General features: G+C 38.9%; 1 protein-coding gene across 1 annotated transcript in view; it reads left to right on the forward strand.

Annotated features, from left to right (window-relative positions):
* The window catches only part of LOC139692505 (alkaline phosphatase-like), a 110,173-nt gene that overhangs the window by 41,486 nt on the left and 48,144 nt on the right, over positions 1-20,543 (forward strand). The gene's annotated exons all lie outside the window — the stretch shown is intronic.

Here is a 20,543-nt window from a genome sequence, read left to right on the forward strand (position 1 = left end):
TATTGCCTACGTCTCATTTAGTGTCAAAGTAAAGAATATAGTTGAGGGGAGTTATAGGAAGAAACAAAATAAAATGCTTTTTTGAGAGAATCAAGGAGGATAGATGGTATCGACTGCTAAAAATAAATTATTTTAAAGCATGGTAATTTAATATTTGATTGAATGATGGTGCGTGCCGTACCTGACAGAGCATTGAAATGCAGAAATATGTGTTTCCTCGTCTGCCGTGAAACAATCCTATCCCGATAGACTGCTGCTTTCCCTTTGCCTATCCAACCTGCATTCTGCGCTCTCCCTGCATACTTCTTTCTCTTTTCCCCTACTATGTATGCCTAGCACTTTGCTTGTTATCTTTTCAGACCGTTTTATTATTTTTATTTTTATTTACGTCCACAAATCGTAACACTTACGATTCAGATCAGTTTTCCCTAGTCTTTTCATTGCACCTCAAGTTATAGTTATTCTCATCGACTTCCTTTTATTCGTATACGCTTCCATACCTGGAAATAAATTACTTTCTGAGTATTTCTACTTTGAAGACCTGATTAGATGAACGATACGTGCTTCAGGATACACACTACAGTTTGAATGAAAAACATATCTTTCTTATTACTGCATAACCTTATTACCTTCGATTATAGTTACAGTTTTTACCTGCATATGATAAATTCTGATCCCATCACTTTCAAACTTATTCTACAATGCCTTAAATATTTGCTTAAATGGTTAACTTAAGCTCGATTATCCGCAGATCCAACAAATTGTATGAGTTCCCCATTTAAATTCAATTAAGCCTCCATCCCATCTTGTACCATGTTCTCCTAATGAGAATATGTTGAAAAGCATTGGTTTAAATGGACGAACTTTTCATATCTCCAGAGCTGATTTGACTGAATTCCTGGGAAGAATATGATGCAGATGGAGAGGGTATCCGCGCTAGTATCTTGGGAAGTTTTTGTAGGATAAACGTGTCGGAGGATTTTTTTATTTATGAGGGGATCAGGGTAACCGTGGCGGAGGAGAGCGTTTGGTATATTGTGAAGGAATCTGTCCAGGGATTATGGGTTATTACAAATAGAGTGGCAAAGAGCGGATTGTGAGAATGGTAGAGAGTGTTTGGTGTGCGATAGGTGGCAGCTGGAGTAGTGGAGGTATTGTTGCTTGTTAGTGGGTTTCATTTGGACGGATTAGTGAAATATTTGATTAAGTAGAGATATTTTGGCAACGAAGGAAGTATTTTTCTGAAGTAGAGTAGGTGGAGGTGTGAAGAGAAAAGAAAAAGCATTGAGTAAGGAAATGAATGTTTCAAGGGAATCCACGCTATGTGGCGAGAGAAGGAGTATAGCATCTATTTAAATACATTATGTAGGTCTGTACATACCTGTATGTTCCATGGAAGAGGTTGCAAGAGATAACCGGAAAGGAAGTAACTTTCAAGGAGGCCAAGGTGGATGCTTTTGTATGAAGGGAGGAACATGCTGCTCATCGCACAGCCTTTTAAGTAAAGGTAATATTTATTACGAGAGGAGAAGGAATGGTGGGTTAGAATGACGTGAGGCAAATTCAGAAAAATTCAGGGCAGGGAATATGTGGTGTTTGGATAAATAGTGACGGAGAAATGAGAGACCTTAAGGCTGAGAGATAGAGGTGAAAAGGTTAAGTCTATTATGGACGTGATACATTTTGTGACTGAGGGGAGAGATATTGAGTGAAGACGGTTGAGAAAATGGTTAGTATATTTAACATTGAAGTGTGGATGTGCATGAAATATTTCTCTCTGGAAAAACTCGTCAGCCTTTGAATGACAACAGTCGCTCGCCACACGCTACGCACCACTACGCGCCACGGGAGGGCTGAAAGAAAAAACCGCATCCGCAGATAGCAATGAAAAGGCACTCCGTGCGGAAGCGATCGCCAGTGCTCACGATATTAAAATTTCCAGAGGATCTCGCTGCCCACCCACATGCACGCGGCCGTTTTATATTAGTTAGTTCAATCAAATAAGTTGGGTCACGAGAGGTGCACGCGTACCAGCGCAAATAAATATTGCGACTGGATTTTTTCATGTCCCCGCATCGGACTAGTATGCCCTCCGTAAACGACACCATTCCTTCGATTGCAACTAAGGCATATATATATATATATATATATATATATATATATATATATATATATATATATATATATAAATATATATGAAAATATCAAGAAAGGGTTATCTAAAGTCGCAAAAGACACTTTTGGAACCGTTAACGCGAAAAGGACTAGGAAGCCATGAATCACGGATGAGATGATTACAAAGATGGATGATCGGCGAAAATGAAAGAATATAAATACAGAATTAGGCAAAATGAAGTACAAAGAATTGAACAATAAATTGAGGCGGGCAACAAATAAAGCAAAAGAAGCATGGTGGAAGACGCAGTGCGAGAATATGGAAAGTTTCCAGAGGAAGGGTGAAATTGGTGCCCTGTACAGCAAAGTTAAATCTTTATCGGGAAGTAAGAAAGGAAGATCTATGCTAGCAGTTAGAGATAAGGCGGGTAAAGTAAAAGTTGACGCAGGGAAGATCCTAGAGAGATGGAAGGAATATATGGAAGAACTGTATAGTAAAGAGCTTAGACCAACAAAGTTAGACATAATGGAAGATGTGGAGCTATTGGCTGTTAAAGAAATAATCTCAAGGAAGAAGATCCTAAGGCCAATAAAAATAATTACGAAGAACTCCTATACCGGTATTTCGGTCACACAGGTGACCATCAACGGGGAGAAAATCAAATAGGGCACTTGAACTAAGAAGAGGAATGTGCACAGGCACCGTCCAAAGTCAAGTGGGTGTTCAGGTCGGGGGGTGAGGTATATATACCTGGAGGGGCAAGGGGGGAGGGGTTAAGTGATGGTCCGTAGGTGGGGGGGAGTTTGTTGAGGTCACGTGGGAAGGAGTGGGGGAAGAGTGGTGGCTATTAGGAGGGGGCTGTCTGTTTCTGAAATGACTAACAAAATTAAAAAGTGAACTGTTGATGATGCCTGGTTCATTGTTCATAAGTTTATTCTTGTTTAAGTGTATGTGTAAGCTCTCATAGGCATCGAGTTTATAGTGTTGTATCGGTTTTAATAATGTTAAGTCGTTGGGAGTGATAGAGTGTTCCATTTCAAAAATGTGTTTGGCGACCGCTGATCTATCGAAACGTCCGTTCTTAAAGTGTCCTATGTGTTCCTTGAATCTGATTTTGGGATTACGTTTGGTCTGTCCAATGTAGGAGAGTTGGCAGTGTGAGCAAGTAATTTCGTAAATACCTGATTTGTCTAACTGTGGTGTTATGTCTTTCGGGTTCCCTAAACACGTAAGAAGAGTGTTACGGTTCGCGTAAGTGACATTGGTACCAATTTGTTTAAAGACCTTATCAAGGCCTCGGGTTAATGTGGGGAAGAAAGGTAATGCGATAAATTTATTATTGTTGTCTTTCCGTTGTGGTAGAAGTGTAGTATGTTTATTGGCAAGTTTTCTTTTTTTGTTTCTAACTAATTTGTCTATAATTTGGGGTGTGTGTCCGTTGTTAATGGCTATTTGTTTGATGTTTTCCAACTCTTTGAAATAGCGTTGTTTGTTGAGTGGTGTCGTCAGTAGTCTGTGTATGAGAAAATTAAAAGCTGCCATTTTTTGTTGAAAGGGGTGGTGTGAATCTGCTTTGATGTAGTTGTCGGTGTGGGTCTGTTTTCTAAAAATGTCAAACTCTAAGCCCTCATGGTTTTTAATTACTAGTATGTCCAAGAAAGGCAGTGAGTTATGTTGTTCGACTTCAAAGGTGAATTTTATGGAATTGTGTTTTTTGTTCAGCCGGTCCAAAAAGTCATTTATGTCACACTTGCTGGTGTCAAAAATGGCAAAAGTGTCGTCTACGTATCTAAGCCAAGTGTTGGGGAAATAGTCAAACGTGTGTTTACAGTCTATTTCAAAGTAATGTAGGAAGATGTTAGCGACAAAGCAGGAAAGAGGATTTCCCATAGCTGTGCCTTGCGTTTGTTTGTAAAATTTTTGGTTGAATTGAAAGTATGTTATGTCCATGCAAGTTTTAGTAAGAGTAACGTATTCTTTAATTTCAATGGGTGTTATGTCTTTTGTGTGTAGCCAATCTGCGATGTTTTCAAGGGCAATATCAATGGGTACGCTCGGGAAGAGTTGCTCCACGTCAAAAGAGACAAGAATCTCATGGGGCTGGATGCGTAGATGACACGCGTAGGCGCAACAAAAAAAGAAATTTGATTTTCTCCCCGTTGATGGTCACCTGTGTGACCGAAATACCGGTATAGGAGTTCTTCGTAATTATTTTTATTGGCCTTAGGATCTTCTTCCTTGAGATTAAAGTTAGATATAGAAAAGGAATATGGCGTAGAGAACGATAGCTTAGGTCCAGGCATACTAGACAATGTGATAAAAAGGGCATCAAGGGAGATGAAACTAAATAAGGCCGTGGGGGTGGATAACATTCCCGCGGAACTTTTAAAAGTCTTAGGAAAATGTGGGAGGAAGAGGCTATATGGGCTGATCCGTAGTACCTATGAGGAAGGAATCTGGCCGAAAGACTTTGTGAGATCAGTGTTAGTTCCTATTCCGATGAAGGTAAAGGCTACATAATGTGAGTACTAAAGGACAATAAGTTTGATATCCCACGCAGCTAAAGTTGTTCTCAGGATCATAAACAAAAGGATAGAGAGTAGGGCAAATGATTACTTAGGGGATGATCAGTTTGGGTTTAGGAAGGGGAGAGGTACGCGTGATGCCATTGCAGTAATGAGATTATTAATCGAGAGGAATATAGAACACAACCAGGAGGTATGTCCCTGTTTCGTAGATTTCGAAAAAGCGTTTGATAGAGTGAATTGGGAAAAACTAATGAGTATTCTGCAGAAAATAGGAATAGATTGGAGGGAAAGGAGGCTAATCCGCAACCTGTACATGTCTCAGACTGCTCAGGTGCGGGTGGGAAACGGGGAGTCAGGATGAGCAGTGTTAGGAAGGGGTGTAAGGCAGGGTTGCCCATTATCACCGTTGCTGTTCAACCTGTATGCATAGGAAATGATTAAAGAGGCATGGGAAGAACTGGAGGTAGGAATGAAAGTGGGCGGGGAATTCGTAAAATCAGTTAGGTTTGCTGATGGCCAAGCTTTAGTTTGTCAGTCAGCCAAGGGGCTGCAAGCATTGCTGAGTGAATTGGAAATTCAGTGCGACAGGTATGGGATGAGAATCAATATTAATAAAACAAAGGTTATGCGATTTTCTAGAAAGAAAAAGGCTAAGCTAAACATTTAAATAGGATGACGAAAACGAGCAGGTAGAACAGTTAACGTACCTCGAACGTGTTTTGGACCAAGACGGTCAAATTATTAGGGACGAAAGGAGAGAAGAATTGCGCTAGCCAAAGCGGCTTTCACAAGGAAGAGGGAGTTGATAAGAGGGACGTTGAGTAAGGATATTAAGAAAAGACTTTTAAAATCTTTGAAATGGAGTGTAGCTATGTATGGCGCGGAAACGTGGTCATTGAAGCAGGAGGATAGACGTAGACTGGAGGCTTTTGAAATGTGGTTGTGGAGAAGAATGGAGAAGGTGAAATGGACAGATAAGAAAACAAATGAGGAAGTACTTGGTTTGGTGGGCGAAGAGACGGGTTTATTTTGAGAAATCCTATGGAGGCAGGAAAACAGGAAGACTGTAATAGAGGGGAGAATGTTGCAAACGAGGAAAGGGGAGGAACAGGATAGGGATGTTGGACGGGATGAAGGGAGGAAGAAAGTACTCAGAGATGAAGAGGGACCTGATATAGAGTAGGATGCTGGATTTTGTGTTTTGTTAGGAGTCACAAAATGTTTTATTTAATAGCTGTGTCCATCCAAAAACCTACCTTAATCAGTAGATTAACTACTAATATATGTATATATATATATATATATATATATATATATATATATATATATATATATATACTTTTGTGCGTGTATACATATACATATAAACATATAATGACACAATAGAGGGCAAAATAAAGTAGATAGCACATTAAGGGACACTTACAGTGTAAGATGTTTAAGCTGTCGGCCTGGAGAAGGCCTCGGAATAGGCCGAAAGCGTAAACGTAGGCCTATTCCGAGGCCTTCTTCAGGCCGAAAGCGTAAACAATCTACAATGTTAGTGTCATTTAATGTGTTATCTGTTTTATTTTGTGTTCTACTGTGCCGTTATATTGCTCTTGTGAGTGCTTCTATATCTCATATATATATATATATATATATATATATATATATATATATATATATATATATATATATATATATATATATATATATATATATATATATATATATATATATATATATATATATATATATATATATATATATAGATATATATATATATATATCATATATATATATAATTTATTTATTTATATACTAACTATCTATATCTATGGATATATATATCTATAGTATCATATGTATACATATATTTTCATAGTTATAGTTAATATGCTGATTTCCACTGCTATTATTTTAGCATAATTGTTTTCATAAGACATATACGGAGGCTTATTGATATTAAACAGATACGTACTGTAAATATAATATTAGATGGAAGTACTTAAAATATCTAAGTACTGGAAAGTAAAAAATGAAAAGTTGCGTCCCATACCACCACCATTATTAACCAACATATAGCGGTTTCTTCAGCACCTTGCAGTCATGCAACGACTACAAAGAGAGTTCGTTCTTGACGGAACTAAGCCTCGGAACAAAGGTACACACATTATACGAGGGTCATCCGGAAAGTAGTACCCGTTCGTGAAATAAAGACACAAAAGTAAATATTAACAAACATAAAAAATTTTATTTGAAAGAGGATACTTTAAACTACTTCTCAACATAATCTCCAAGCAAATTAAGGCATTTGTCATAACGTGTGACAAGTTTCTGTATTCCTGCTGCATAGTCCTTCGCCGCCAGCTCATTGAGATACGCGAGGGACCCATCTTGCACAAATTTTTGCATAATGCAGATGGTGTTTAACAATTTCATGAACAATTGTTCGAGAAACATTGGGAAAATGCTCACAGATGTCATCAACTGTGACGCGCCGATCGTTCCTCACGAATTCGTCAACTGAGCTCACCAGTTGGTCTGTAATGACAGACGGTCTCCCCGAACGCTCATCGTCGTGTGTGTTCCCCCTCCCCATGTTGAAGTTGCGACACCACCGCCGAACAGACGACTCGTCCATTACATTGTCTCCATACACCTCCTTTAATTGGCGATGAATATCACATGGGCGAACGTTTCTTGCATTGAGGAATTTAATCACTGCCCTCACTTCACAACTGGCGGCGTTCTCAATTTTTTTAAACATTGTAAACAATCACAGAAACAACACAGGCAATGCTAGCGTCACGCAACTTGGCTCAGAGAAGGCAGACAAGCCACTGAAGCTATCTGACCTCGTCCAGCGGCTACTCGCGTCGTCAGCACTTCATGCGGCACGAACGGGTACTACTTTCCGGATGACCCTCGTATATATATATATATATATATATATATATATATATATATATATATATATATATATATATATATATATATATATATATATATATATATATATATATATATATATATATATATATATATATATATATATATATATATATATATATATATATATATATATATATATATATATATATCATACATATGTATGTATCATACATATATATATATATACATATATATATATATATATATATATATATATATATATATATATATATATATATATATATATATATATATCATACATATGTATGTATCATACATATGTATGTATATAAAAATGTATATGTATTTATATATATGTATATATATGTATATATATATATATATATATATATATATATATATATATATATATATATATATATATATTATATATAAGATATATATATATATATCTCTCTCTTCCGGTTCAACCTTAATTATCTTCATTCATTATATCACATTTTACGAGCGATAAAATTCTCAAGTTTCATATAATTCATTTGACATTTTATTTTCTTCTATGACCAATTATTTAACTGTTTGCGAACCAAACTCTTGACAAGGTTCCTTAGGATTCAAATATTTCTCATCTGGCGGACCCCAACCATGGAGGAGTTAGTAGCGAGTAGCGGATGAGTTGGAATAAGTCATCTCTCCAGCAAGTTCCTACCGTTTCCTACCTTTAACTCGCAGAGATAACTGAATTGGAAAGTAATCGCTTTGAAGATCATGTAAATAGGTCTCACCATTGTCAAACTTAACCGGACACCTTTAGATGCGACCTGATTACTGCTCTTCAGCCCTCTTTACGTGGCCTTCATTATGGTTCTACTTATTGAAGATCTTAGGACACAATTTTAATTTAATCAGAATATCATATAAGAATTGTTAGTACATATTCCTTTCTTCTTGCTAAATATGAGTAAAGTATAAATCCAAAATGAGATTTAAACAATTTAAAACGATATATTATGACAACTTAAGAAAACAAAGAGCCAAACTAAAAGTAGTAAACCGATTAAAATATATCAAATGAAAATTTTTTCCTTATCATTGAAGAACTTGACGACTTCAAAAAAAGAGTGATCAAATCACTATGGGTAAAACTTATTAAGGCAGCTCCTTTCAAATCTCTAAAAATAGAATTTTTTAAAGCAAAACAAAACATTTCATTGCTTATAAAAGCCTGAAAAATGAAAACCCAATTATTTCACAGATAATGAAAGTTTGTAAACTAACAGTTAAGTTTTCCAGCGGGGTCAAACGTCATACTGGAAAAGGCCTCAAGTACTGGATAACACCTTTCGAAAAACCGCATGTAAAATCAATTTTCTGCATTTTGTGGTTACTAAAGCGTCATCACTAACTAGAGTGACTCGGTAAACAAGCTGATTGTCTGATTTCCCTTCGAAAATGTGTTAATTTATGTCTTGGAGCTTGATATGTGGTGTGTGCACTCACAAATATGTATAAATAAATAATACGTATATATAGAGAGATATAAATTATGTTATATATACACATTTATCATATATATATAATTACAATTATTAGGCAATCTACCGTTTAAGGTAGGTTTTTGGATGGATATAATTACTAATTAAATAATTTGTGACCCCTAGAAAAACACAACATCCTACTCTACATCAGGTCCCTCTTCAGCTCTGAGTACTTTCTTCCTCCCTTCATCTCGTCCAACATCCCTATCCTGTTCCTTCCATTTCCTCGTTTGCCTAACATTCTCCCCTCAATTACAGTCTTCAACATCCCGCTGTCAGTCAATACCCCCTTCATTCACTTTTCCTGCCTCCGTAGGATTTCTCCCCACAAACCCCTCTCTTCACCCACCATACCAAGTACTTCCTCATTTGTTTTCTTCTCCGTCCATTTCACCTTCTCCATTCTTCTTCACACCCACATTTCAATAGCCTCCAGTCTACGTATATATATATATATATATATATATATATATATATATATATATATGATGTAGAAGTACTCGCGAGAGCAATTTAACATATGGACGGCACAATAGAACACAAAAATAAAATAGATAACTCGTAAAAGGACACTCAAATTTTAGAAAGTTTGAGCTTTCGGCCTTCTCTAAGACCTTCTTTAGATCAGGCTCAGGTATCTTAGAATGCTTGTCTTCATGGGTAAAAGAAGAATACTTGACATAGAACCCGATATGGCACGTGACATTCACAGATCAAAGCGGATCCCTTAGGGGGCCTTTTACTACGTACCAGTGCCCTTCCCTGTGTGGTTTGTCGTAAGATCTGCGACCCGAAATAAATGACATGCTTGGGTGAAGCTGGATAAGTCCAAAGTCACTCGTATTTGAACCCGGGCCCTCCAGTCAGAAGCCCTACCCTCTGCGCACTAGACTCTCTTTGAAGAGGCACGATGAACCCGCAAAATTAAATACCTGCAAGCCAAAGTGGGAGAGGCATTTAGGGATGGAGGTTTTAAGGCACACTGATTTCCATTTCTAAGGAGGAGGTCAAGGGGTCAACAAGAGTGGGATGAAGGGCGTGGGGTGATGAGGGGATGGGGTAGAGTTGCGGAGACTCACGGAGCATAGAAGAGTCAAGGGTCTGCGGGAGGCGGCGGAGAGGGGGAGGGGTCCAAAGGGGCCGACGGTGGGAGAGGAGTGCTTCCGAAAGAGAGGGAGTACGAACGTCTTGGTGCGTGTTTGTTTGTGAGGAGGGGAGGGAGTGTCGCTGTGGTTTTTATGCCCTCTCTCCCTGCGTGGCACTCGAAAAGTCTTACCAAGGGTTTGCCGGTGTTTAATTATCCCCCGCGCTTGAATAGCACCCGCCACTGAAGTACCACGCCCCCTCCTTCACCCTATCTTCCTCGAGCCTACCTCCTTGACCCTGAGCAAAGAACTGTCCGCTTGACCTCCCAATCGCCTTGGCACTCTGTTCTCCACTGATTTTAGTACCGGCTCTATTGTGAGCTCCACACCCCGTGGGAGCTAGTTCCCTTCCTCGCTGTGCAAGGGTGTTTTGTTACGGAGGCTAAGTATAATATCCGATAAATAACTGCCTCGAAGTTTTATCATGAAAGCAATACCTCCATGGAAACAATTACTCTAGTCCATACACGTATTCGAGAGGGAGGAGGAGTTAGCCAATCCGTAAGTGAGTGTTTAAATTGTTACAATAGAAGTACAGTATTTTATTCTTTCTTAAAATTTTAATCGATAAACTTTCGAATACAAATTTTTAAGGCGATTAATTCTAACCATGATTCGTACATCTGATATAAATGGTTAGGTAGATTCTTCTGTTAATGATCAAATAATTGAATTGTTTATGACCCACAAGTTGAAATTGAAAAACTGAAATGTAATGTTAATAAGACTTTAACATTTGAATATAAGACTAATCATGATTATCACTACTTTGAGGCTAATTGTTTATTTATAAATTAGGTTAATAAGCAACAGATCAAGTGTCAGCTGATCGACCATCGGGGCGCGATTAGCAGATAGATTAAATGTAGAACAGATAGATTTACGGTGTCATTTTTTCCACGAACAATAAGGGGTCAGGATAACATTTTCCAACCGCGGTAGGGCCATATTTGGGTAAAAATTAGTCTAGTGTGTATTCTCCCCCTACCACACACCCTAGCGGTGGCTTACAGGGTGCTAAAAAAATTACTAAAAAATAACTAACTCACTTCCTAAGGTCCTATTTGTTGGCCATTTAAACTGATACTCAATTAGAGTAAAAGACTCCTGGACGCAAACAATTGATTTTATTAGTAATGTTTTCCTAGTTTGGATACACCCATTACATGTTGGACATATTGCAATTACATAGCAGTTTTGACTACTTCTGTGAGCGCTTATTTCAGATGAACAATTAATTTAGTTACCGAAGCGTTCTCTATCTCTGTAGCGTGGAATATTTTTTCCTTCGGGGTTGTCCAGAGGGTGAATTACGATTTGATATAAAATTCAACTCAACGATTATAGCCCGCTCACCAAATTATTTCATCTTAACAGACCGGGTACCTTGAAATAAGCAATTAAAAGATTAAATCAGTTGATTAGGATAATTAGTGGTCGTTAAAAATTGATAAATGTTTATCGAGTTTTTCAAATTTTTTTAAAACTATTTTTCTGTTAAAGATTATACGAGCTAGATGACGGTTATATGATGCATAATCACCCGAAATCACTCTATTCAAAGGGGACAAATAATTTATCGTTTATATTGCTTACGATAATTATTATAACTAATCGGTTCATCTTTCTATGTTCAAAGTGCCATCTTTTTTTTACTTTTTGAACAGATATCTCAAAAAGTTGAATACGCACCACATTTGTGTGACTTTCATGTTCCTTCAGAACGAAATTTTGATTATTCTTTTCATACACGTCAATTTGAATTAATGAGCTTTTTTCGGACCGATGGCCCGAAAAAAAAGCTCATTGGTTCGCCCATTCGATCGGATCATTCGAGCTTGATATGGTTGGTTACGTTTATGCGCTGCAAGTCCATATCTTTGCAGAGGAGCCGGGTTAATAAATTTATTAACTCAGCGAGCAGACAATAATTAAAATACAATGAGTATTGAGCAGTATCTGTTTTACAATCCAATTAATACCGTAAATGATGCATATAATTAATTTCATCGGCGGACAGAACCGGCATCGTTTCGCTGATTGGATTTTACGCCGGTCCCTAGGCTGCCCATAAGATAGCCCAAGTTCCGCGGACGAGTGCCCATTAACATCAAAAGCCCCCCCCCCCTCCTTTCAAAGAAGTTCCTCCCTCCCTCAGGTATTCCGACCTGAAGGCAAGGCAGCCTCGGGTAAGAGGATGCCACTCGCGATAGAGATGGAAGAGGCATCGAAACCCTTGCACCGGTGGCAGCGGAATAGGGTGGCAGACCCCCCACCACCTCCGCGGCCGAAGAGGAAAGGGGGCGTGGTGTCGGGAAGAATGTGCCCCCGCTCTGAAGTGGATGAGCGGGGCGGGGGCGACGACGTAGAATGCGGGGCTCCGAGGGTGGTTGGGGCAGGAGTGGAAGGGTGGTAACCCAGGGGATATTTGTGAGGGGAGGTTTTCGAGAGTTATAACGCAGGGACGAAGGTGATAGTGCCAGGCCCTTCTATAACGCCGTGTGACAAGCTCTCGGCGAACGGATTTTGGAGTGTAATCGCTGGCAGGGAAAATCCAGGCGACATAATGGGTTTTTGCTGATTATAAGTACGATTGATAGTCAGCGTCCTCATCTCTCAAATTGGAGGACACGTGGGGAAACGGCGGTGCCGGTGAAGTTAGTTCAGTGGCGGTGATTACATTTCGTCATCTGGAGAAATTATTCACTGCCAAGCAGCGGCGAGTAACAGAGAATGAAATTATGGAGCGTGCGTCCAAACCACAAGTTCTGTCCAGAAAGTAACTCACGTTTTAAAATAAAATGTGAACCTATTGACTAGACAAATTTTTGCTATACGTATTCAAAAGACAAATTCTAAAACTATTTTTCTGCATATCACTCATTCAAAATTGAGGGACTTGTCATAGCGACACACACACTTTTCAATTCCATCTCTGAAGATATCTACCGCCTTAAATTTTAACCACTTGTTTACACCAGCATGCGCCACTGTCAAAGATGTCTTAAAAGCAACGTCTAGTGAGAGATCCGTAATCTTAAATCGGCGATTTTAACGAATGTTTTCGTTAATTTTCACGATTAGTAAATCTGTAACAAGGTTAGGCTGGCCATTGCAGTCCTCGTCGTGAGCGAAGGTGCACCATGCTTAAACTGAATGCATAACTTCCTCACTCCATCTTCACTCATTATTTCGTCTCCATATACTTCACAAAGTTGCCTATGAAATACAATTGGCTACTGTTATTTTGCCAGTAAAAACCTTATCACAGATCGCACTTCGCAAATCGCGGGATTTTCTATTGCAGCGCAAATTTCAATAGTCTTCAGTAAGCTGAATGGAAAAACCATAATATTTAATATTCTCACTACCACAGGGGCGTTTAGACACCAAGATAGTGGCTCCAGTCCTATCCACCGCCACGCTTGGTCGAAAAGTAAGTTACTCTCTGGTCAGGCCTCGTAGTCAATGCCAACGACATAGTGAGTGTCATATTTTGTAAAAATATATCAATGAATTTTTCACTCCCTCCTTTCAAATATCCCCACATTGTAATCATTGACCCACTTTAGTTGCAGATTAGTTACCATTTTTGCATGAAAATTCTTTTCATAATGATGTCGACACGGATATTACTACATTAGGTGAATGACAGTCGATTTGATGGGATGAGTAGAAGGGCAATAATACAAAATGCTAACTTTATTGTGCACTAATGGGTTTATTGTATGCAATGCTTATGTAGTATTTTATTTTAGCAGCTCAAATTATGTCACTTAATTCACGAATTATAGGCGAACACGCGATGAGGAAGAAATGGCTAGAAACATTTCTTCCAATTAAGAGCATTTTCTCAGTTGTGAGTTAATATGAAAAATGTCTTATTTATCTGCATTATTTTATGCATTACTTTAAGATGAAGCAAAGAAAAAGTGAACACGATATTATCCCTGTTACGACATCAGAGTTAGCTGGGACGTTTTTGTGCGTAGGACCAATTTAAAATATTCCAAAGGCAAAATTACGCAGGAATATGTTGGAAATACACCAAAGTGAAAGTAGTCATGTAGGAAAAGTCTTATATCCTTTCTATTCATAAAGTAAATGAACGCCGTCAAATATTCCTACCGCTCCCTAAAAGAGCAATAAATGGACTGCATTGATCCGAATACATCTCAGACCTACAGGTTTCGTCCGGAAAATAAGTGTACTGAGCTCAGGAAAAAAAATTTATTACCCTTTTACATATCTTAAGCTAATATTCCTCAAAATAGGACCCTTGTGAGTCGATACACTTGTTCCAGCGGCGATCCAATTCCTGGAACGCTCCCGCGAAGGTATCATCGGGAACCTCTCGAAGACTCGTCGTCGACCTCTTCTCTGCCCTCCACGAACATCTTGTGCCACCGAAAGATCATGTTTCTGGACATGGCTGACTCCCCGTAAGCCTGGTTAATCATACCGACAGTTTCGGTAGACGATTTCCCAAGCTTTACCGCAAATTTGATGGAATAACGCTGCTCCAAAAACTTCGGCATCGCGTTCCGTGACGTGGGTCGAGTGTGGAGGTTCGCGTTAACAGAGCTCCTCACTCCACACCACAGCTCAGAGCCGACTGCCTTTTTCAGCGTCGCTTGCCAACATACCCCCCTCCAATCGCAGCCCGTCAGAGCGGTGCTGGGCGCGCCTGGAGCTGCGCGCCCAGCCCAGGAGTCAGTACACTTATTTTCCAGACGAACCCTGTATATTAGAATTTTCAGATTTCATTTGTAACATAAATTTTTACCAGTAGACTTATATTTTTTAAAGTTTAATCGACTAGGGAGTTTAGGTCTGTAGGTATATCAACTACTTGTGATTCCATTATTTTAAAAATAAAAATAAATATCAAATAAAAATTATCACACAGTGATGCAAATCATGCATTGCAGAATGCATAGGTGCTTAATGAATCAATTCAATTTTAATATATCTAAAATGTCACTTCAAAAATGTTCATTATCATCCACGCAAGGGACCTTGGCTTTTTCTATCATATGCCTCGATTCCAAACGTCTTCCTCCGACTCCCGTTGCCCTCGGATCTTTTACAACGCTTTGCAGACATTCATCGTTTCCATGGCCTTCTCTTCTCTCTTCCTGACCCCTTCCATCTTGCTAATGAGCAGTCCTTTGGGAATTATGCATCCATCCATTCTTTCTATGTGGCCCAAGTATTCCAGTTGACTTGGAGACCCAAAATATATCTTATCCTCCTAATAATCCATTTATCTCTCAGTTTATTCTCATTCTCCATATCTGTCATTCCCTATCCCAGCCGCAAGTTCTAATTATTTTCCTTTCAAATATCTAAAGTGTTTCTTCGCCCTTTTAGAAAAGGACATACATCTCTGCTCCACATGTTAAAATGGGTTTTATGACGGAGTTCTACGAGTATAATTTCAATTATATATTTATTTACAAGACGTTAAATTTTAGGTGAGGTACGTTAACATTACAGATCTTATTGCCAGTCATCACCCTTTGCTCGATTTAATTAAAGATCTTATTTTCATTGTTTCAGAGTAGCTCCAAGATAGGTAAACTTTTCGATACGATCTAACTCAATATTCCCAATTCGCATATCTTGCAGCCCACGTATGCTCTTCAGAGATGACTTTTCCATTTGTTTAGTTTTTCTTTAATTGACGTTGAGACCCATTCTTCTACCAATTTAGTTCCATGGTATCAAGCATTTCCTTAAGGCCATTCATATTGTGCGCTATCAGGGCTATATTATCTGCATATGAATATACTTGTTTCAACTTAATCCAGATTTCCCCCAGTTTCCATTATTTCAATGCTATATGTAAACCAATTTGAAAAATGTAACTGAGAGGGAAGCCCGTCTTGCCCTATAAGTCATTCTGAAGGGTCTACTGGCTCTACTTCCAAAAAAAGACTATTCACTTGAACAATACAATAATTTCAAAGTGTAAAAATCATTCACCTTGGCTGGGATTCAAACCCTGATCCCTCAAAATCTGGCAAAACTTTAGCCATTCAGCCCCCGTGTCACGGCATCTACCGCAGTTTCTTTGAATTTTTCCATTTGGAGTTCTTCAGTATCATTTCAAGCAATCCAATCAGTTTCTCTGGGCTAATGAAACAGCTCAATGCATAAACCATCGTTTTATATTCACACTATCAAAATCTCGGTGAAAGTCAATTAAGAGTATCTCAAGCAAATTAATGTTGTAATGGTAGCACTTCTCAAACATTTTCCTCACTGTGAAAAGCTGATCAACAGTGCTTCTTCCAGATTTAAAGCCATACTGATATTCTTCAGAAATGCCTTCAGCTTTGGTATTTATTTGTTTCACAAGAATACTGATAAAAGTTAAGTTCACTACAAACAATAACGTAATTTATCTGTAGTTTTCACTGTAGGCTTATCATCCTTCATAAATATCAGCAAAATTGAACCTATACTTCAGTCTTCTGGAAACTTCTCAGGCTGCAAAAGACTACAAATTAGCGGGTTTTGATGCTCTCATTAGATATTGTTCTCCATGTTTTTATATGTTCCGCTATAACTCTTCAACAATCACTGCCTAATATTGATGCCATTTGGAAAAATTACATATCAATTGCTGTCGGTGCGCTGGAGAGGGGATTGTAGGGGGGCACCCTGACGGGCGGAGGGAGGGGCTGCTCCAGCCACGAAAGATGCCGGACTTCTGGAGGCCGCCGCTCGGATGGTAGTCCCACGGGCGACGGAATCGGGGGTTGGGGGGGTGGGACAGGAACGTATTGGATCCGAAAAGTTGCCTCTTTAAGTTGAATCATTAATATTAGTATAACGAACACAAATCGACATCGCATCATGACTTTAAACTTAGGTTAATATTCAATAGTATTTAGTTACTTTTTACTCTAGCTAAAAATAATCAGTATCCCAGTCCAGGCGAATGCTTCTTACGATTTAAAATTGTTTAATTGTAACACGAGTACTCGCAAATGAGTACGTGATGGAAATACCTTCAAGGATTTCCACACCCAACCACAAGTTCTTTCTCTTTATTACACGCCCCCCCCCCCCCCCGGCCTCCTGTTTCTCTATTCTCCCGTACCGTTTATCGCTCCGTGCAAAAACCATTGTGTTTGGCCCAACGGGTGGATGCAGTCAAAACGATGCTTAAGTATTCACTATAAGTCATTCGAGTCGCCGCGCGGCGCGGCCCTTTCCTCGCGGCGCACTCGCCGAGTCGCTCTCGCTTTGAAGGGTGCATCAAACCCTTCGTTTGTTTTCATGAAGACACTCAAATATCTAAGCTTTGTGTGTTTTCCTGGAAAATACCGTTACTTGCTGGGAAAGAGATAGAAAGTAGTTAAGATAGAAATCATATTAAATAGACTACAAATGAACTGCGAATTTCACCAAAATCACGTTTGTTACGTTTTGTGACAAGAGTTGCATCCAAAAAAAGTCTAAAGTGGCCTCTATGATTAGATATACGCCTGTATATACGTATGTATGTACTGCCAAAGTGTTAAATTGAGTTTTTTTCCATTTTAATTAATCTTTTTGAAAACCAAATTTACAATGTTTATTTTTTTAATTAATAATAAAGTATTTTTAGAAACATATATATAATATGTACTATATATATTTATATACATGTATGTATATACATAGTAAAGATTACATTTTTATTGTGTTTACCGATCTTGACCCCGGCACCTCAAAAAACATTACATACCGCCTCTCCTGTAACTTCTGCCCTGCCTTCTACGGGGGTGAACGCCTCCCTCCGCATAAATAACCACCGCTATTCCACCAAATCTCCTATCTTCCTTAATTATCCCATCCCTACTCACACTTCTTCCCACGACCAATCTTTCGATGCCTACTCTTCTGTTTTGGTGATTGAAACCCTTCCCAAATCTGCAAGTGGCATAGAGGTGAGAACCCGCGAGATGGCGCATACGTATCTGTGTGCTCCAGTCATTTAAACCTCCCGGGCTGAATCAAGTCTACTGAACTCATCCAATAGCCACCTACATATCCCCTGTCACCCCCTTGTCCGTTTCCTATTCGTCTCTAACCTCTCCTCCCTTCCTTCCCCACACACATCATCTCCGCTCTTTCCCCGAGAATGGTATTCTGATAATGACGGCCGTGCCGTCGAAACGTCTAAACTACATATGTGAGTGTCCTTTCTATTGGTTTCTATGTTTTAAAGATCTATATCAGTATATATATATATATATATATATATATATATATATATATATATATACATTTTTTAATTTTAAATTTGATGTAAAACAAGATTAATAAAAATGAAAATAACTCAATTCAATATTTTGGCAGTCACAGCCACCTTCATCAGAGTAAGAGGAGTTACTGACGGGGAATATGAGGAGATGAAGTGACCTTGGGGGAGGAGGGTTAAATAGCGGGGCACACTTAATATTGTTAATTGGTGGTTGAGAGACCGGGAGAGGAAGGTGTATACTAAAGGGAAGAGTTCAGTCCTGGGGGATGGTAGGATTTAAAAAAATAGATGCCAGCTAATTCTAGGGTCTAAATTGAATTGTTGTGGCTGTTGTTGGGAAGGAAACAATACTTGATAGCAGTAGTTGAAATTTCCAAATGGGTACCTGCGTGTCTGAGAACTTGGAGGAAGGTGGATGGGGAGGATAGGTTAAAGGTGCTCTGTATTATAATATTACCGCTAGTATTCTAATATTGGTTCTAATTCCTATTCCCGCAATTTATTCCAATCCATTTAATTCATTGATGAACTCGTCCCGTTCATCATTTTAAAAGTGAATAATGATAAATTACGTTATATATTCTTCCAATTATTTTCATTTATTTCAATCTTATATTTACTCTCCGATTAACGTTTTTACTTTAGATTGACTCGCATTGTGGCCATTAAATAGGAAATATGGCACATTACAATATGGAAATAATAAATATCTTACTGACTGCGAAAAATATACATTCTGAGTTTCAGGTGCGACCTTTATGAGCCAATGCGTGATGTTTTAATGTTGCTATTTTAGTATTAAAACATTCGCTAATAACATTTGGCTCGATATAAAACCAAAATCGACCACTTTTATCCGTACATCCAGCGGGTGAAATTGCCTGGGTGACTACCAATTCCCATCAATCCTGCGCATATTTTCGCTGCAATAGTATAGCAGGTGATATAGCTTTGTTGCCGTTGGAGGTCATCGTTTCTGGCTCTCAGAGGCCAAAGAATTCCTGGTGCATGAAATATGGATGAAATGATCAAACAGCCAGTGTACACGAGATGCGTGCAAATCTCCGCGGGGAATTGGAGTTGGCAGGTGGTGCACCCGGTGCGCTGGCGGTCAATCACAGCTTGGGGCGTAGGGGGCAGGGGCCAGAGAAGCGCAAATGCTGTTTATTAGGACTGACTGCGTGGGAACGGCGTCCTCGTAATGATGAGAAAGAAGCGGGTGAGCTTTCAAAACCCCAATCCGCACGGCGGCAGTCGCTGCTCAAGCACCGGACGGACACCCGTCTCCCAGTTAGAGGTCGACCACGAGAACCTCTTAAAGCACCCCAACAAGTTTTTGGTGATGGAAATGAATTGTAAGCCCAACATAAATGATATACCAAAATAAGTCCAAGAGCGGAATTTCAGGGCTCCCACTCTGACCACGCATGCGAACGGATCCTTAGAGAACGCACGTTGGCCTTGATCTTGTGTGCATAACAGGTAACCATCGGACGCCGTCAGCATATCTGCCGTGCGCTCACTTCAGTCGGCATTGTATACATACTATTTGAGCTTTGATTACTATTGCACAAATAAATTATTTTCTTTCCCCATACCCGTGCGTTGTTGAAATTTAGAAGATAACATGAAAACCTACCTATAATGCTACTATGTCAGCATTACTATAGTTGTAATTGGCACGTCAAAAATCTGTAATATTAAAACTGATGAATGAATAAAGCCGCTGGGGTAGTCTGCAGATATCACCAGCATTCACAATGCTGTATCATTACCTCCAATCAGCGATCATCACTTTTCGAAATATTTCCTAAATATAACAAATGCTCACACGGAAGGTTAAAATTTCCGTTGCTCTCAATTAATTTTTTTTTTCAATTCTCGGCAAAAAGAGCACCTTTCTTTCCTTATTCATTACGCAAAAATTGGCAGTAAGCGTTATCTGAAGTTTTTCCTCAATTTGCAGTAAATGTTTCAAGATAGTCATCAGATTCAATAGAAAAAGCATCAACAAATTATTTGTAATTTTCTTTTCCATCGTAAAATAAGTTTTTCTGC

The sequence above is a fragment of the Hetaerina americana genome, unplaced genomic scaffold (genome assembly GCF_022747635.1).
Source record: "Hetaerina americana unplaced genomic scaffold, ioHetAmer1.1.p SCAF_4, whole genome shotgun sequence".
NCBI lineage: Eukaryota > Metazoa > Arthropoda > Insecta > Odonata > Calopterygidae > Hetaerina > Hetaerina americana.